At 36.3% G+C, this 19,453-nt stretch overlaps 1 pseudogene; it reads left to right on the top strand.

Annotated features, from left to right (window-relative positions):
• Positions 1-411: 411 nt before the first annotated feature.
• LOC105067984 (protein BTG1 pseudogene) lies at positions 412-2,368 on the top strand (annotated as a pseudogene).
• Positions 2,369-19,453: the final 17,085 nt, after the last annotated feature.

Here is a 19,453-nt window from a genome sequence, read left to right on the forward strand (position 1 = left end):
TTTTGTACAACTTCCAAGACTGTCAGCTAATTACTGAAATGCACTGAGCTTTCCTTTCAATGTTATGATCTTTACAAAAACAAACAGAATATTTCAGGATCAATGTAACCAGAGCGACGTGGATATTCTTATTGCTCCCTGATTTCCGTTCTACTGCATGGAACATTATGAGCTTTTGTCGTTCCTGGCCAACAAAACAATCGCAAAATGTCCTGAGAGCAAGCAGCTGGTTTGCTGGCTTTCCTTTAAGGTTCAGAAGACTGATGACTGCTGATATGGGCCCCTTCCTTTTTGCTGCAGGAGTTCCCATTTACACTAGAATGTTTGAATAAAGAAATCTGGTATATACATACAACAGAATATTAAGCAGCCTTATAAAAGAAGGAAATCTTGTCATATGTGATAATTTGGATGAAATTGAAGGACATTTTAAGTGAAATAAGTCAGTCACAGAAAGACTGCATGATTCCCCTTATATGATGTATCTAAGGTAGTCAAACACATAAGCAGCAGAAAATGGAATGGTGATTGCCAGGGGCTAGGGCAAGGGAAAATAGGGAGTTGCTGTTCAATGTGTATAAAATTTCAGTTATGAAAGATGCAAACATTCTAGAGATCTGCTGTACAACTTTGTGTTTACAGTTTAACAATAATGTGCTGTGCACTTTAACAGCTGTCAAGAGAGCAGATTGCCACCGCCGCCGCCATGTCCTTCATCTCCAAGTTCCTCCACATCAAGGGGCTCACGAGTGAGCAACAGCTGCAGACCTTCAGCCATAGCCTGCAGGAGCTGCTGGCAGAACATTATAAACATCGCTGGTTCCCAGAAAAGCCGTGCAAGGAATCAGGTTACCATTGTATTCACATCAACCATAAAATGGATCGTCTGTTTGGACAGGCAGCACAGCACATTGGACTGAGCAGTCAGGAGCTGTTCAGGCTTCTCCCAAGTGAACTCACACTCTGGGTTGACCCCGACAAAGTGTCCTACAGAACTGTAGAGGATGGCTCCAACTGTGTGCTGTACGAGGCCTCACCAGCAGGAGCTAGCACCCAAAACAGCACCGACATGCAAATGGTAGACAGCAGAATCAGCTGTAAAGAGGAACTTCTCCTGGGCAGAACAAGTCCAAAAACTACAATATAATGACTGTATCAGGTTAAGATACAGTCTATGGACGGATCGTCTCATAATGGATGGATAAATTTGACTTTTGCTTTTGGTGGGCTCCTCTTGGGGATGGATTATGGAATTTAAACCATGTCACAGCTGTGAAGATCTGGCACAAGATAGAGTGGTAAAAAAATGTTTTAAGTGGCAGTGTCATAGTTTGGACAGTACCTTTCAATGATGTAATAGTCTGTTAGTCCGAGTAAATGATCACTTTACTTGCTAGGGAGTGAAGTCCTAGGATAGTTTGAGTTTCTCCCACACATTATACCTAAATTTTTACATCAGTCCCTTTAACTCAAATCTGTATTTCAAAGAACCTTTCTCTGCAGTAGAACTTGCAGAGGAAATCTGCACTATTACACTTAAATTGTTACCTGTTTTGGCAACTCAATAGAGAAGCGCAACATTTTAAACATGATAATACTGGAAATGTTATGACAAGACTTTTACCTGGTACTTTAATATGTATAAATATACAATAGAAAAATTAGTAAGCACAACCTGAGGAAATGGTCAGAACTTGTATTGTGTTTTGGGCCTTGAAAGTAACAAGTGACCAGAACCCGCCATGGCAACAGGCTTTTAAAAAGACCCTTGAAAAGACGCTGTCTCAACTATGGTGTTAGCACCAGCCAGCTCTCTGTACATTTCCTAGCTTGCAGTTTTCAAAGATCAAGTAAACTTATTATTTTTAGAAAGTGGAGGTCTGGTTTGTAACTTTCCTTGTGCTTAATTGGGTAAAAGCATTTTCCACAAACCACCATCTAATTTGTGGATGTTGTTAGTCATCTTTTAATTGGTAAATCATGAACTGATGTAAATTTGTACAGTTCATGTATATTGATTGTAGCAAAGTTGTACGGATTTGTATATTTTGGATGAGAAATTTTTCCTGTCTATAATAATTTGTTTCTTATCTTTGCATTTAAACAACAACAACAAAAAAAAGAAAGCAGATCACATGTCCTTTTTTTCTCCCACATTAAAAAATAACCATTTGAAAAAAAAAACTAAACTATTCTCAGATTTCCACTTTTGGTTAAGATGAAATAACAGAGACTAGATTTACCCTCTCATCTGAAAAAAATTGAAAAAATTATACATGCATAATATATGTATATAAAACATATATACGCATGTAATATATACATACACATAATATGTATATCTTTTACATCCATATGTGACAATGGTTTGTAAGACAGCAAACATTAGGCAATGAAAGACAGTATTCTGAAGTGCAGAGAAACAAATGAACTGAGCCCTACAATTGCCCCAGTTTATTGTTTATAACCCAGACATTAATGATTAATTGATTTTTCACAAGGGTGTCAAGACCATTCACTGGGGAAAGAAGTTGTTTTCAACTAATAATGCTGAGACAACTTGATATTCACATGCAAAAGGATAAAGTCAGATCCTTATTCCACCCCATGTACAAAAAATTGGCTCAGAATGGATCAAGGACCTAAATGTAAGAGCTACAACTATAAAAACTCTTTGCAGAAAACATAAGTATAAATCACTATACTTATAACCTATTGGAACAAAATGAATAGCTGATAAAACAAAATCCAGTAGTTATATTAGGGTAATTTTTTTTTATCCCCTTGCAACAAAGGGGATTAAAGTAAATGAGGAAGGCCAGGACAAGACCCTACTCCTGCTCAAGTTCTCCATTGAAAACCTCAAAACAATTCAAAGAAAGAAACAAAGAAAGAAAGGTGCAATGTATTTTTTAGCAAGAGAAGACACAAGAGTCTATAAACAGAAGTCCATAGGTGAAGATTCTAGAAGTAAGCAATCTAAGTCGGATGGTGTGGGGAGTGCTCCTTTGGGATGCTTACAGATTGTCAGGCTGGTGCTTGAACCGAAGACGTTCCTCTCTTGGCCATCTCACTTCCTACCATTCCTTGCTCATTCTACAAGAGCTCCAGGATATTCTTTCAATTCCTCAAATGTGCCAAGCTCATTAACACCTGAAGTTTTTGCAGTGGTTTCCTCTGTTTGAAATTTCCCTTAGTTCTGTGTGTGGCTGGAAACATAGTAGATGTTCAATAAATACTTGTCAAAAAAAAAAAAGGAAGGAAGAGTTGGAAGGAACTGCCAACAGAATTATCAAAAGGCTAAAACAGACTAATACAGAGAACGACAGTGCTTGAAGTTACAAGGAAAGGGATAATGAATTGGATAAAAATATTCCACAGCTATAGTTCTGTTTAATAAGAAACAAACAAACAAACAAAACGTATTGGGTGATTTAATCATTGAGTGCCTACATTTGCCCTAGATTCATTAATATACATAGTAAAATTAAGATATGACTCCTCATAGATCATCTAGTGCAACCTACTACTTACACAGATGAGGAAACTCTGAGACAGACAGATCCTGAGTCACAGGTTTATAGGATTCACATAGCTTGGGTATTTTGTAGAAAGTCTTACATACATTGGCTCACATTCAAATAAAAACTGGAAAGAGGTCTGTGATGAGCAGCTGCCATGATTCTCTTATTAACCTTTTTATTCCCTAGTGACTATCCCAAGGTATGGCATATATTAATAGACACAATTTTTAAAGTTTGATGACTATAGAAAGGAATAAAATTTTTGAAATAGAGAGACATTATTATTTTGTTTCTCAAGTAGAGTGAACAAAGACTTAATTTAACCTGAAGGTCCATCTCACCTCCCATCTGGACTGATCAAAACACAAAGTAAAGTGAGAGGCGAGGAATCCTGAATAATTAAATGCTTCAGCATCAAAGAAAATTCAAGTCACCACAGTTCTCAAAAGAAATAGTTTTGGAAAAATGAAGAAAGTGTTCGAGTTGGTGCATTTTTATAAAAACTGTTATAAAATATATAAGCCACAATATATGTTATAAAATATAAAACACTTCTCTGAGGAGCCAAGAGAGATTATTCCATTATCTCATCTACTTGTTAGAAATTGGCATAAAACAGTAATTTTCAAATGTAGTGTGACAGAAGTAATAAATCTAAATTGTACTACCCTGGTAGGTAGGATTTTATGCTTGTATGTCTGAAGACAAGATCACACTAAGTGCTCAGAACTAGCAAATGGCAAAAGCAGAAACCACACCTGAACCTTTGGTCTCTTCTTCTTGAATCTGGTCTACCTACTACTTTCCCAGCCTCTTCTTATTTCCTATCATTTCTTTTCATCTTTCATTCATATTATTGTTTTTTCTTGAAAAATGACTTTCCTATCTTGGGATATAAATTTAAAAATGAAAGAATTAAATACTAATCATCTGACACCTCTCATTTCAATTTAAAATTGTAAATGTAACCAACAGAAGAACTAAAAATAATAATGAGAAACCCTAAGGAAGAGGAAAAAACAGAGCTGGCTGTACCTTTCACAATATATTAATATATTTTGTTTAAAATTGATAAATAAGGTACAGGCATATTATTTCATTCTACAGAGTAACTACCAAAAGATCTAAAGACAGGAAATTTTAAGTGTGCATACCTATGTTTAGTGAAGTTGGGAGTGATAAATTGCTTTCTCATTATAAGTCCTTCTGTTCTATTTTAACTTTTGTTATGCACTTATATTACTTAATAAAAAATAGAAAATGATAAAATGGAAAGTTGAAAGTGGACTGTCTAAAACCCAAGACAGGGGGACTCTATTCATTAGCTGGGAGGCAGATCCCAGTAACCATGGGCGTTCTTGACAAGCCATATTTTGAGGAACACTGATTTAAGTATAATCTCATTTATGGAAGACTATATATGTTTTTTATAGGTACATATGTAGATAGATATGATAGATAACTGGAATAAAATGGAATGAAATGAAATGGAATGAGATGGAATGGAATGAAATGGAATAAAATAGAATAGAATAGAACAGAATACAAAAGAAAAAGTGTTCTGAAAGGATGTTCACTGAAAGTCAATAGTGTCTATGCTAGCATTGTAAAGTTTCAGCTAATTCTTACCTTCATAATGTACTATTATGAATTGGTTTTTTAATGCAATGTTCATGTCTTTAAAACTAACATTTATTCTTATTTTTAAACTAAAGCACAAATCAAGAAAACAAAAATCTAACAATGGTATAATTTCATAATTGCCTAAGTTCAACCTTTTGTAGGTGTTTCATTCCTCCTGCCAGGAAACCTGCATTAGCCTCTAGTTCAGCCTTATCCACCAGGAGGCAGAAATAAGAAAATAACAATCCCAAAGACTGTGGAAGGAATACACAAACACCCAGACTCTGCCCTGGCACTGGCTGGACCCTGGCCCTGGGTGACAAAAGAGGAGTGTACTGCTGGGACACACAGGACATTCTCCCACCAAGGGTCACCTCTTCAAGATTGAGAAATGTACCTAACCTACCTAAAAATATATATAGAAAGATAGACAACATGAGGTGGCAGAGGAATATCTCCCAGGCCAAGCCACAAGATAAAATCCCAGAAGAAGAAATAAGTGAGGAGGAGACAGGCAATCTATCTGCTAAAGAGTTTAGAATAATGATGGCAAAGATGTTCAGAGAACTCAAGAGGTGTATAGAGGTACAGAGTGAAGTTTTTAGGAAAGAGTTGGAAAATATAAAGAATTTACGCAGAGTTGAAGAATAAAATTACAATAGCCAAGACATGGAAGCAATCTAAATGTCCATCAACAGATGGCTAGATAAAGATGTTGATGTACACAGTGGAATACTCAGTCATAAAAAAAGATAAAATAATATCATTTGCAGCAACGTGGATGGACCTAGAGATTTTCATACTAAGTGAATTAAGTCAGACAGAGAAATACAAATATCACGTGATATCATTTATATGTGGCATGTAAAAAAATGACACATATTAACTTATTTACAAAACAGACACACAGACATAGAAAAAACAAATTTATGGTTACTAAAGGGGAAAGGAGAGGAGGGATGAATTAGCAGATACAAACTACTATATATAAAAGAGATAAATAACAATGTCCTACAGTATAGCACAGGGAACTATGTTCAATACCTTGTAATAACCTATAGTGAAAAAGAATATGAAAAAATATGTATATATATATGTATGACTGAATCACTATGTTGTACACCAGAAACTAACACAACATTGTAAATCAACTATACTTCAATTAAAAAAAAAACTAAAGGAGAGAGGGAATAGGGGAAGGAAAAATTAGGAGTGTGGAATTAACAGATACAAACTACTATACATAAAATAGATAAGCAACAATTATTTACTGTATAGTACAGGGAATTATATTCAATACCTTGTAATAACCTATAATGGAATATAATCAGAAAAGTATATATAACTGAATCACTATGCTATACACCTGAAACTAACACAATATTATAAATCAAGTATGTTTCAATTTTTTAAAATTGCTCAGTAGCAGCATATATGGAATTTTCTTTTCTTTTCACTTTATTCATGTTAGACATATAGGGCAATATCTCTTTCTTTATTAAATAGACTGATAAAATTCAAAAAATTTTTAACAGACTAGGTATAGCCTAAGCTAACTAACAAAGTGGTAATAGTGCTCTCCACAAATTAAAATGTTTAAAAAGAGGAACAGTTTCTTTCCTCGGTTGGCACTGTCATCTTGTGACCATTTCACAACAGTGAGAGAGAAAAACAACATAGCATGTTTCTCCTCACCTTTGTCATCCTTTTCATGGCATGTATTATCCTATTTGCTACCAAGATCTAGAGCCCAACATTCTAAGGAGAAGTGACACATAATTAATTATGTATAAAATAATATACCTGCCAGAAGTGCAAGAGTATTTTAGTTTCTTCACATCATCCATTTGGCATTATCAGTCATTTTATTTTTGTTCTTCCAGTGGGCATATGGTGACATCTCATTATGATTTAAGTTTACGTTTGCCTGATGACTAATGAAGTTTGAGCACCTTTCATATGCTATTTGGCCATTTGGATATTCTTTGCTGTGAGTAGATGATAAAGTCTCTTGCCTGTTTTTTAATGGGTTTTCTTTATTTTTCTTATTGATTTGTTGGGGGGGGTTAATGGTTTTTGTTTTTTTTTTAATTTAGGGGGTAGGTAATTCAGTTTATTTATTTATTTTTATTGGAGGTACTGGGGATTAAACCTAACACTTCACACGTGCTAAGCAAGCACTCTACCACTGAGCTAAATCCTGCCCCTTGATTTGTAGTTTTTTAATGTGTACAATTCTGAATATGACCCCTCAGCTAATTGTAAGTGTTGTAATAGCTTCTTCCAATCTGTGACTTGAATTTTCACTCTCTTAATGGTTTATATTTGCGAAAGGAATTTCCTAATTTTAATGCAGTTCAATTCATAAATCTTTTCTCTAATGGTCTGTATTTTTCATGTCCCAATTAAGAAATCATTCAAGGTCTTGAAGATAATTTCCTTGTTTTTGTCGAGAATCTTGACTGGTTTTCATTTCATGTTGAGATTTAGAAATTTAAATCACCTGGGAGTGACTGTTTTGTGTTTGTTGCTAAGAAGTCCAAGTTTCATTTTCTTTCTACTTACATATCAAATTGACCTGGCATCATTTGAAAAGTCTGCTTTCCCCACTGTTCTATAGTACCACCTTTGTCATAAGTCAGGTGACTACGTCTGGATCTCTTTTTGATTTTTATTCTGCATCATTCATTGATCTATTGGTATATTTTTCTATCCTTGCACCAAAACTAAATAGTCTCATTATTGTAGATTTATAGTAAGTCTTGATACCTTACAGAACAAGTCCTATAATTTGTTCTTTTAAAAAATTTCCTTGACTATCCTGGGCATTTTGCACTATTGCTCTGAAATAACACAGGTTATTGTAATTTTTCCTCACAAACCTTATCAGAATTATCTGTAGACTTAGGCCTCAAATCTTTCTCTTCCTTCTCATGCCTTATCTTCAAAAATTGCCACATTGGGCTGTCAGATATGTTCATATAAAGATATATTGTGAAATTTCTTGTTTAGTTAAGTATTATACCCTTCTATTTTATAATTCATTCCTAGAATGTAGAAACCATGTTTTGCAAGTGTTATACATCTCTATATGGTACCAGTAGAATTTGTTCATTTCCCCAAAACCACCATAAAGACAGCTGAGTTTATCACATATTGCCAAACATTTTAATGCATTCACACATCAGATACAGAAAACAGGCAACCTAAGATTCAGAATCTTCCAATTTTGTGTTTGTCTGAAAGGATTCAAAGAAAAAGAATTCTTCTCCACTCATTTCTGTAGAGATTATCTCTAGTATATCTATCCTAAATTAAACTAAAAATTACAAAATATATGTAACATATTGGAATATCCTTAGATTAAAATTATGTATGATTAAGAGCTTTTTCCTACACATTCTCACATTCACACACACACACAAGCACATAATAATCCTTTAAATTGCCTGAAGTAGGTCTCATCTATAATAAAGTTTCCTCCAGAATTTGTAGTTAATTCTTCCACATTGGCTACAATTCTTGTTTCAAACACTTTGCAAGATGCTTTACGATATCATTTATTATTCTAACAACAAACATATATCATAGATATTTTATGTCCCTTTTATGTATGAGGAAACAGAAGTTAATTCTAGTATTAACACAAGAGTATTAATTCATTCCTTCAAAAAAGATTTATTAAGCACATACTAGGTGCAACACTTTGCTAGGCTCCTGGGATAGAACACTAACCAAAACAGATAAGCCTCATACCACAAATACCGGTGTCATTCTTAGACTTAGCTCTCTCTTGTCTTTAAATTTCAATGTTACTAGAGGCAAATCCTTAATTTTTCTTTTGCATTTTGAAGGTCTATTTGCATTAAAATTTATTTGTTTCCATTCTAAAGCAAAATGATAATTAACTTCAAAAATGATAACTATCATAACAAATTGGTAACATCCACTATAAACAATTTCCTGTCAATAAGTATGGTGTTTACTGCATTCCATGCCTCTGCCTAAGGAGATAAAGTCTTAATGCTCCCTCTTCCAGAGAATGCAGCTCCTGCTGCTGCCTCAAGAGCGATTTATGCTTGAAGGAAAGTTAGTTCTAATTTCTTTGACCTCCTTTTTCTAATTTGCTTTCATTGGTACAAGCATTGACTGGGAGATAAAATCCTATACTTCTCTCCTTGTCACTGTACACATATGTGAAACAGTATTCCTTCTCCAAATTGGTTAATTTAGATGAAACCAGCAGATTTACCTGCAGAGGAAAAAAGTTTTATCATCTTTATGGTACTAGTACATTCACTGAATATACCGTTATGCATGAAATTGCACTGGGGAGATCTGATGCTGTTGCTCCCATGGACAAAGTCTGTATCATAAGCTGTGAGGTGCCTACAGGATTTGGAGCTATGTTTAACACTGCAAAGGTAAGAATATACTTTTGTGTTGTTTTCCCGTGACTTTATGTACATTCAGGGAGCCATGCAGTCAGAGGGCTTTTAGATACAAATTTCTATAATTTTTAACTAGTCTTTCTGAGCCTCGCACTATCCTGAGATATTTACATACTTTATCCCATTTAGTCTTAACATTATTTTATGAATTAAGCACTAATATCCTCATTTAAAGACTAAAAAACTTGGGTTTTGGTTGATTAATTCATTAATTAATTGCCTAAGATCTCACAGAGGGTGTACCATACATTCTATTCTATATTAACTCTCTCATATAGCTACCTGGAAAATATGTCTTAGGATTATGAGTCAGAAGAGGTGTGATTCAGGGCTACTGAGATGCTAATCAGTCTATTTCTGAAACTAGGTTATAGCTTTGGAGTCACGCTATCTGAGCTATGGAGTGTGCATGATTATTGGAGTAGCACTGTTAAATTTATAACTCCTTTGACCCAATGCCAATTTCCTCTGGGAGAACCATAAAAGGTGACATTATGGGAAGTAGGTCTTTGACTTCACATAGCCTTTTCCAGAAATCTGGACACCTTGCATTCTCCTTTGCAAGAAATGGAGGGGTGAAAAGGTAGGAAAAATATTCCTCTAGGAAAGGAAATAGAAGACAATGTGTTAAAATAGAAAAGCTTACCTTTACTTTCCCCACAGGTATTTATTACCTGTGGCAGCAAAAACAGACTAATATCTTGACATTATTAATAAGATATAGAATAGTCACATTTCAGTGTACTCATTGGCACTCAGATATTCCATAATCAGGGAGTTATCTTACGTCTCTGGGCCACTCCCCAACAAAGGATAAGACTAGAAGAAAATCTCACTGTATTGACCCCCAGTTCTTATCTTAACTGTCACCCTAATTTGCTATTCAAGAACAAAACAGACAATTCTAATGTGTTGTGCTATTTGAATCTCTCATCCCCAAGCAACACCTCCAAATCCCTCTCTCACCACACCTCACACCAGCATCCAGGATGCTTTCAGACCAGCACTGTCCAAGAGAATTTTCTGTATTGACGAAAATGTTGTACAGCTTATCGTCCAATCTAGTAGCCACAAGCCATATGTAGCTTTTGAACACTTGAAGTATGGCTAGTGCAACTGGAAGACTGACTTTTAAATTATATTTAATTTTAATTCATTTAAATTTAAATAGTCATATATGGCTAATGGCTACCTTAACACAGTTGAGATTATTTTGTCCTCTGATTTTTGCTAGAATGCTTAGATAAGATTAATTTGAGGGAACTATGGCATAGAGCTTAAAAACATGGGTTTTGATTTTAGATCACTTACTAGACATGGGACCTTAGCAAGTTATTTAAATTTCTTGCCAGTCCCATCATCTAAAAAGTAGGGTAAATAATAGTTTCTTTCTTACCTAGTGTCAGGAGAACTAAGTGAGAAAATGCAGATAAAGCACTTGACAAACAAGCTGAAACACAGCAGGCACAAAATTAATGTTTAATTGTAGCAGAAACAGCAATGATAACAGTAGCTTAATGGCCCAAACAAAAAATGAAGAGGAAAGCACATATATTGCAAAAGATAACTGGAGGGTTGTTTTTTTTGTTTTTTGGGTTTTGTTTGGTTTTGTTTTGTTTTGTTTTGTTTTTGCTGTTTTAAGATCTCTGGGGGCTTTTCATTTATTCATTGGTGTGGTTTTGCATTAGTTGATTACATATGAATAAAACTAGATTTGTACCTCCAGGTCAAATACTAGGGAAAAATTTACCGTTAACCAACCTCCCATTATGAAAGTTTCTTTTTCCAGAAATTCTAGATGTCTGAATTTTCCAAACTGAATAAAAACCCAATCTAAAAGTCAAATTATTTCAAAAGTGATTAGGCTAGTGCTTGAAATGACTAATCAATACTAATATTTCTTCTCAATGCTAGTCTTCGGCTTCATTTTAAAAAATTTATTCACATTTTCTAATACTCCTCATGTATCTGCCATGTCTCCTTCCTCCCTCTCTATATGCAACACACTGAGGGAAATCACCCCTAATAAGATTCTCAACCTGGATGGGAAAATCTATAATAGGTTTTTCCTTTCATTCAATTCCATGCTGACAAGTTTCTAAGTTACTCAAAATCTTGCATAACAATTACATAATACTCAAATATTTTAGTACAAATTGTCCTATTAGACAACAAAATATTTGTAGCCAAAGCTCTGATAAAGAGCTATCTTTCCTAAAAAGAACTCAACTTTTTTTCACTATAACTTAAAGTTTCAAAATAGCCATAAATGCAATTTTACATGGTATTTATAAAAAACATAATTTTGCAGAAACAGAACCCTGCTAAGAATATAAAGGTCTGGATTCTAGGTTCAGTTTTGCCACTTTCTAGATGTGCATCAATGTTTTCAAATGTACCCAGGATTTGATTTAGTAAGATATGGTAAGATGACAGACACAAAGACAACTACCTTGAAAAAGAGTTTATTACTCACAGTTCCCCAGAAGGAGGGGGCGTGCCACACTGTACCAAGCAGGTCATATGGGGAAGCACCAAGTTCATTCAGGAGGCAGAATGCTAGGGAAAAGCTCAGGCCAGAGCCTTAATTGTGGTTTTCATGAAAAGGAACAGGAAAAGGGGTAAGCAAGCTAAGTGAGTTTCAATGGGTTCTAGGCCACAGGGGTGGTTCCCAGTTATCTCATTACTGGACCTGGGGTGATTTAGGGCAAGAACATAGTGTCCCAAGCAGTTGGCATCTAATTAAAGGAGGTGGCTAGGAGATATAGACTCAAGATTAGCTGGCTTGCATGTCAAAGAAGTAGTGAAGCAAGCTGTTTGCTATCTCTAGAAATTAACTAACTGGCCAGGGGGGTCCCTCCCTGGGTCCACAAGGTCCCAAGATATCAAAGCCTTCTAAAATACAAAAAATTAAAAATATAATTAATACAATCAATGAAAAATATTTAACCTCTCTAAACCTCAGTCCTCTCAAAGTTATAAAAATAGGGAAAATAATGCCTATATCTGCATTATTTATAGTGATCAAATAGTAAATGGAATCTAAGCAGGGAGCCACCATCATCTTCTGCAACTACTCTACTACGCTACTCCCAAAATACTACAAAAGACCAGAAATTTGTTTCTGAGGTTGAAATATTAGTTTTGTGAAGGAGATACATCTAGAGCCCCAGATGGAGGGAGTACATGGTAACTCAAATCAAACCAGCTGGATTGTAAGCTGTTATAGGAAATCATTAGTGCCATGAGTGCAAAGGAGAGCTGCAGGCTGATGGTCTGTGATCACGGCAGTCCTGGGTCCACTCCAACAGTGCTGGGTCCACTATAGCCCTTGTAGAGCTTATCTACCATAGGGGTAATCTTAGTACTCCTAAGTGGTAACTGCTATGGAATAAATTACCCTGCTTTTGATGATTAGGAAAAGGATCAAAAGGTAAATGGTTTACTATCCCCCACGAATGCTTTTTACCAATTTTATACATAAACAGTTCATTTGATTCTTTGGTTAGTTTTGGTTTTTTCCCTCAGGTCTTATTATTGACCTTTTCTTCTATAGAGTTTAAAACCAGGGACTCTATTCCTAAACTGGTAACTGAGTATTTGCAAAAAAATCAACAGAGATCTACTTATAAACCATAAATTTCCTTTAGAAGGAAATCAATAAGGCATTCGAATTGCTCCAAGATGGAAAATGGCGTGTGTGTGTGTGTGTGTGTGTGTAATGTATCTCTGTGAGATATCTTATACATATGAATGTCACATCCAAAATTTTATGAAAAATGAGAGGTCTCAGATCAAGTATAAAAGAGGATGGTTGTGGAAAACAGTTTAGAGAATAGCAATAAAAGAGCTTTAAGTCAGTTATGAAGAGCCCTTTACTCAGTCACTGTGTGACCCCAAATGGCTATCTTTGTCCAAGTCACTGTCCTCATCTATATAAAATGGGGATAATGATACCTTCTCTCTTGAGACAGGTATGAAGATCAAATGTGAGAATAAAAAGGAAAGGCCAGTGAAAGAAAAAGTATACAAAATTATGTTGTTATAATAAAACATTGTGGTTTGTTTGAGTCCTGATATATATGACCAAGAAATTAAACTACTGTACAGCTTAATTAGCAATGTACTATGACCAACAGAGTTTTGAAGTGATCTAATGTCCTCCAGAAAATTATTTATTTACAAGGTACATTTTGTGCTGCTTTATGAGTTTATTTTCAATCAACAGCCTAATATTTGATATTTCAAGAGTATTTATCTTCAGCACACATTCATTAAACATCTAATAACAATACTGTGCTAAGACACACTGGAAAAACAGTGTTGAATATAATCACTGTCTTCAAGTCATTGAAGGTTCAGTACTGCAGTATAAGAATAAATACATAAATAGCTGCAATAAGTGCTGGATATAATGTCTTGTCAGAAAGTCCAAAAGACTACAGATCCAAGGTATAGAGACCTCATTTCTGACTAGAAGGTTGGGGAAGCCCTCGGGGAGCAGGTCACCCCCTAAACTGAGCCTTGGGAGCTTACAGAACTACAACATGAATGTCTGGGTAAAAGACCTCATAGAAATTGGAACTGTCTATAAGAACCCATAAAAGAGAGATAAAACTTGCATATGATAAACATCAAACAATCCAGTTTGCAAGGGCCAGACTGTGTTTGTGTAGGGCAGCGAGCATAAAGGCCTTGATTACAAAGTATTCCCTATGTAAACAAGTAAAAGTACAAGAATTTTTACATCTGAAGAGAACTGGGTTTCCCTAGGATATTACGTTGCCTTTCCTGAGCCTTATTATATGATATTGCTATGAAATCCCATCTAATAGTGACTGATATATTAACAACAGTTTGAGTTGAAATTATTAATCTGCACTTTGTAGATTGACTGAAATCAGTCAAGTTCCAAAGCATCTGAAAAATATAGATATTGGATTGTTTGACCTTGGAGCCACTTTCTAGCTGTATGATACCACCTGTGCTTCTATGTATATTGAGTCCAGAGCTGATAATACTAGGGTTATGGAAATAATGTGACCCAAGAATTATAGAATTCTTATAGAATTCTGAAACTGACTCTCCTTTAAAAATCTTTAGCTAAATATTCCACTCCTATCCCAAGGCAGTATTCAAATAAATGTATCCCATTGGCCATTAGTAAATGCGAGAGCACTGAAATCCTTCCACTGACAGTCCTAGAAAAACAACAGACAGTTCCAACATTATTGTCTGTGGATTGATGCTTCACATTCATAGGAAAAGATAAAGAAACTGAGAATTTAGAACTTATATTCTCCATTTGAAGCATGAGACTAATGCAATGTTTCATACAATGGTGTATGCAAGAAAATCTAAACTGAAAGTTAAATAATACATACCCTTTTAAGCATTTTGAATTTAGTGTTCTCAAAAAAATTTAAAAACCATGGTCACCAAAATTGTGGGTGAAAATGCAAAAGGTGAATCTATTTTCCTGAGGAGATGAGACAGGCACTGATGCTAATTTGATGGAGAACATGCACTTATTTCTAGGATGGCCACTTTGAAGAGTTTACAAGCACATAAAAAGATCAGAAAAGTTGCCATTTCTGCTCTTCACGTCAACTATGACTACCAGGTAGTGACTACATATAAGCCCCAGATATTAATTTAACGTAGTTATCTTCCCTACCTTGAAACCTAATTTCAGAACTTGACCCTAGAAAAAAGGCAGTTTCTTCCAACTTAGTCACAAAGTCCTCAAGCAATTTACATTAGTAAATTGGACTATGAGGAATTGTTACTTCTCTTTAAACTTACTTTATTGGAATTGGCTGGATAATTATATCTGATTTAGCAACATTAGACTTTGGCACCAATGATAAAATAAATAACATTGCTCTTTGTAATATTAACAGTGTATGTGGTAATAGAAAAAAATGGGTGCGCTTTCATGAGGAAAATAAAATGCAGCCATTCACAACTAGAAAATAGATATTGTGGGAATTCTCCCTTTCCCATCATACCAGCTCATGGACAGCTAAAAGGTAAATAGAAGTCATGGAGTGAACATTAAAAAAAAGATTACATTTGTGGTCACCAGAGGCAGGGTGAGGGAGCAAGACGGATGAAATTAGTCAAAAAGTACAAACTTCCCGTTATAAGTAAGCACTAGGGATATAATATACAACGTGATAAATACAATTAACACTGCTGTACATTATACACGAAAATTGTTAAAAGAGTAAACCCTGAGTTCTCATCACAAGGAAAAAAAAAACATTTTTTCTATTTCTTTAATTTTGTGTCTATATGAGATAATATATGTTCACTAAATTTATTGTGGTAATCATTTCATGATGTCTGTAGGTCAAATCATTATGCTGTACACCTTAAACATATACAGTACGTCAATTATATCTAAATAAAACTGGAAAGAAAAAAAGAAAGAGCGATGCAAAGAAAAGAAGTCATGGGGTGAAGTGCACCCTGTAACTGTGAATCCAGATGAGATGACTTTTCAGGGCTCATGACTCTCTTGCTTTATTGTCTCTACTTCCTATTACTAAAATCAGATCCTACAACTGCCAGTTACCCACCGGACTTGATTCAGAGGACATGTTCTGGTGCCTATCAGGGAAGAGGGGAGATATATGTAGAGCAGATTTTAATATTCTCACCATAACAACAAAAAATAATAATAATTATGTGAGGTGAAGGATGCGTTAACTAATCTTATTGTGGTAAACATTTCACAATACATACATGTATCAAGTAATCACTTTGTACATCTTAAACTTACACAATTTTATATGTTAATTATATCTGAATAAAGGTGGGAAAAGAAAAAACCAGGTCATCTAACCTAAAATAAATTGAGTACTTAGATAAAAGTTTTTTAGGCAGAAAGCAAGTGACTCTGAATAGTAAATTGAATCCATAGGGGGAAAAAGACCAGGGTTAAAGTAACTATGAAATTATAAAGAGATTATGAATGCATATTTGTCTTCTTCTCTTAGCTGATTTAAAAAGCAACTGTATAAAACAATATGTATATAATGTACTTGGGGGCTTATGATATATAGAATGTAATATCTTTTTTTAAACATTTTTTATTGAGTAATAGTCATTTTACAATATTGTGTCAAATTCCAGTACAGAGCACAATTTTTCAGTTATACATGAACATACATATATTCACTGTCACATTTTTTTTTTTTTTTTTTGCTGTGAGCTACCACAATATCGTGTATATATTTCCCTGTGCTTTACAGTATAATCTTGTTTATCTATTCTACATTTTAAAATCCCAGTCTGTCCCTTCCCATCCCCTGCCTCCTTGGCAACCACAAGTTTGTATTCTATGTCTGTGAGTCTGTTTCTGTTTTGTATTTATGTTCTTTTTTTTTTTTTTCAGATTCTACATATGAGTGGTCTCATATTATATTTTTCTTTTTCTTTCTGGCTGACTTCACTTAGAATGACATTCTCCAGGAACATCCGTGTTGCTACAAATGGCGTTATGTTGTCGGGTTTTGTGGCTGAATAGTATTCTATTGTGTAAATATACCACATCTTCTCTATCCAGTCTTCTGTTGATGGACATTTAGGCTGTTTCCATGTCTGGGCTATTGTAAATAGTGCTGCTATGAACATTGGGGTGCAGGTGTCATTTTGAAGTAGGGTTCCTTCTGGATATATGCCCAGGAGCGAGAATCCTGGGTCACATGGTAAATCTGTTCCTAATCTTTTGAAGAATCGCCATACTGTTTTCCACAGTGGCTTTCCTTGCTTGCCTCTCCCACTCTTAATGATTTAGACGTCTTCTTTTACAATTTTGTGTTTATTCTATTTGTAATTCATGGTAGTTATCACCTTTCGAGTTATGAGTTTCTCATTTTTGTAGCATCCTGCTTCTTTTCTGTTTAGAGTAGACCTGTGAATATTTCTTTCAGCATGGGTATAGTGTTGCTACACTCTTTTAGTTTTTGCTTGTCTGTGAAGTTCTTTAACTGTCCTTCTATTCTTAAGGGTAGCCTTGCTGGATAAAGTATCCTAGGCTGCATCTTTTTTTCATGCAGGACTTTGAATATATCTTGCCACTCCCTTCTGTCCTGCAGTGTTTGTGTAGAAAAATCAGCTGAGAGCCTTATGGGGGTTCCCTTGTAACTCACTCTTTGTTTTTCTCTTGCTGCCTTTAGGATCATTTCTTTATCCTTGACTCTGGCCGTCTTGATTATGATATGTCTTGGTGTGGGTCTGTTTGGGTTCTTCCTGCTTGGGACCCTCTGAGCCTCCTGTACTTGAATATCTGATACCTTCTTTAGGTTTGGGAAGTTTTCAGTCATTATTTCTTCAAATACCTTTTCAATCCCCTTTGTTCCTTCTTCCCCTTCTGGAACCCCTATTATGCGTAGATTGGCATGCTTTATATTATCCCATAGGTCCCTTATATTGTTTTCATTGCTTTTTATGTTTTTCTCTCAGCTGTTCCAATTGGGTGCTTTCTGTTGTCCTGTCTTCTAGGTCACTTATTCGTTCCTCTGCATTATCTAGACTGCTTTGTACAGCCTTTAGGTCAGCTCTCATCTCAGCAAATGAGCTTACTAATTTTACTTGGTTCTTCTTTATAGCTTCTATTTCATTTTTGACATATTTTATATCTTTAAACACTATTTCTTTTAGTTTCTTCAATACTTCAGTACTTTCAGTACTTCCTTCAGTACTCCTTTTTTGAAATCTTGATCTAGTAGGCCATCAATGTCTATTTCCTTGATCTTGCTCTCAAGGGGATTTCTCTTGATCTTTTAATTGGGAGTGGTTCCTCTGCTTCTTCATATTGGTCATATCTCTCTGACATCAGTGGGTGGGCACTGGTGGGTCACTCCCCTTCCCAATGCAGTCAGATGCTGCACTCGGGCGAGGCAGGTGGGCGGATTGCGCCCCCTCCCTGCACCATGGTCAGGTGCTACATTCCTACCAGGAAGGCGGGTGGCTGCCCGCCCTCTCCCGGCGCAGGTCTCTGCTGCTCTGTGCACCTGCTCACTCCACCTCCAGTCGGCGCTCCATAGGCTGGCTCGGGGAAGACCACGGAATAGCCCCGCCCCTGCTCTGTGCCAAAACTCAGCTCCTTGTTTGTCTTGGCGGTGTGAGTTCTCTGAGGTGCCAGGGCAGAAAGATCCTATCTGCCTCAGGCTATAAACAAGTCACAGTCCTGCCCAGGAGGTAGCCCCGGGGTGCGGATTAAGGCCTCAGCCCTGCCCCCCACCCGGGCGCTGCACACAGGAGGACATGGCCGCTGTGCCTATGCCCGCCTCTCTTCTCATGAGAAGTGCCAGTAATAGCATCATGGATCTGAGGAGACAAAGGCTACGGCGCCCCTCCCCGCAAGGCACACCAGCCGTGTTGCTTTGCTTTTTTTCGCAGGTTGTTCTGCTCCGTATCGCCTCCCAGCCACAGCACGCAGCACCCTGCAGTCCCCCGCGGCTGCATCAGTGCAGCCGCCCCAGTCCTCCACCCGGCTTGGGCAGCCTGTCCCAGCCCCCAGCTGCCAGCTCGCGTCTCGGGCTGGGTGTCACAGGGACCCTTTGTACCTGTTTAACTTAGTTCTGTTGGTCAAGGGGTGCTCGGGGCAGATCCAAGCCTCGGAGGCTTCCCCCGCCCCCCGTCCCTCTGGCCTCTCCATTGGAGAGGGGAGACCCAGTGAACAAACGCTGTTCCTCCTTTGCCGCTCCCTCTCCACAGGACTGGTCCCGCACTGTTTTGCTTTTTCTTCTTTCTTTTTTCCTTTTCTCCTACCAGATTTTTGGCATCTTTGTCTTTCAAAGAGGGCAATGTTCTGTCAGAGTTCTGCAGGTGCTCTGGTTGGCT

Source organism: Camelus bactrianus, chromosome 2 (genome assembly GCF_048773025.1).
Source record: "Camelus bactrianus isolate YW-2024 breed Bactrian camel chromosome 2, ASM4877302v1, whole genome shotgun sequence".
Classification (NCBI taxonomy): domain Eukaryota; kingdom Metazoa; phylum Chordata; class Mammalia; order Artiodactyla; family Camelidae; genus Camelus; species Camelus bactrianus.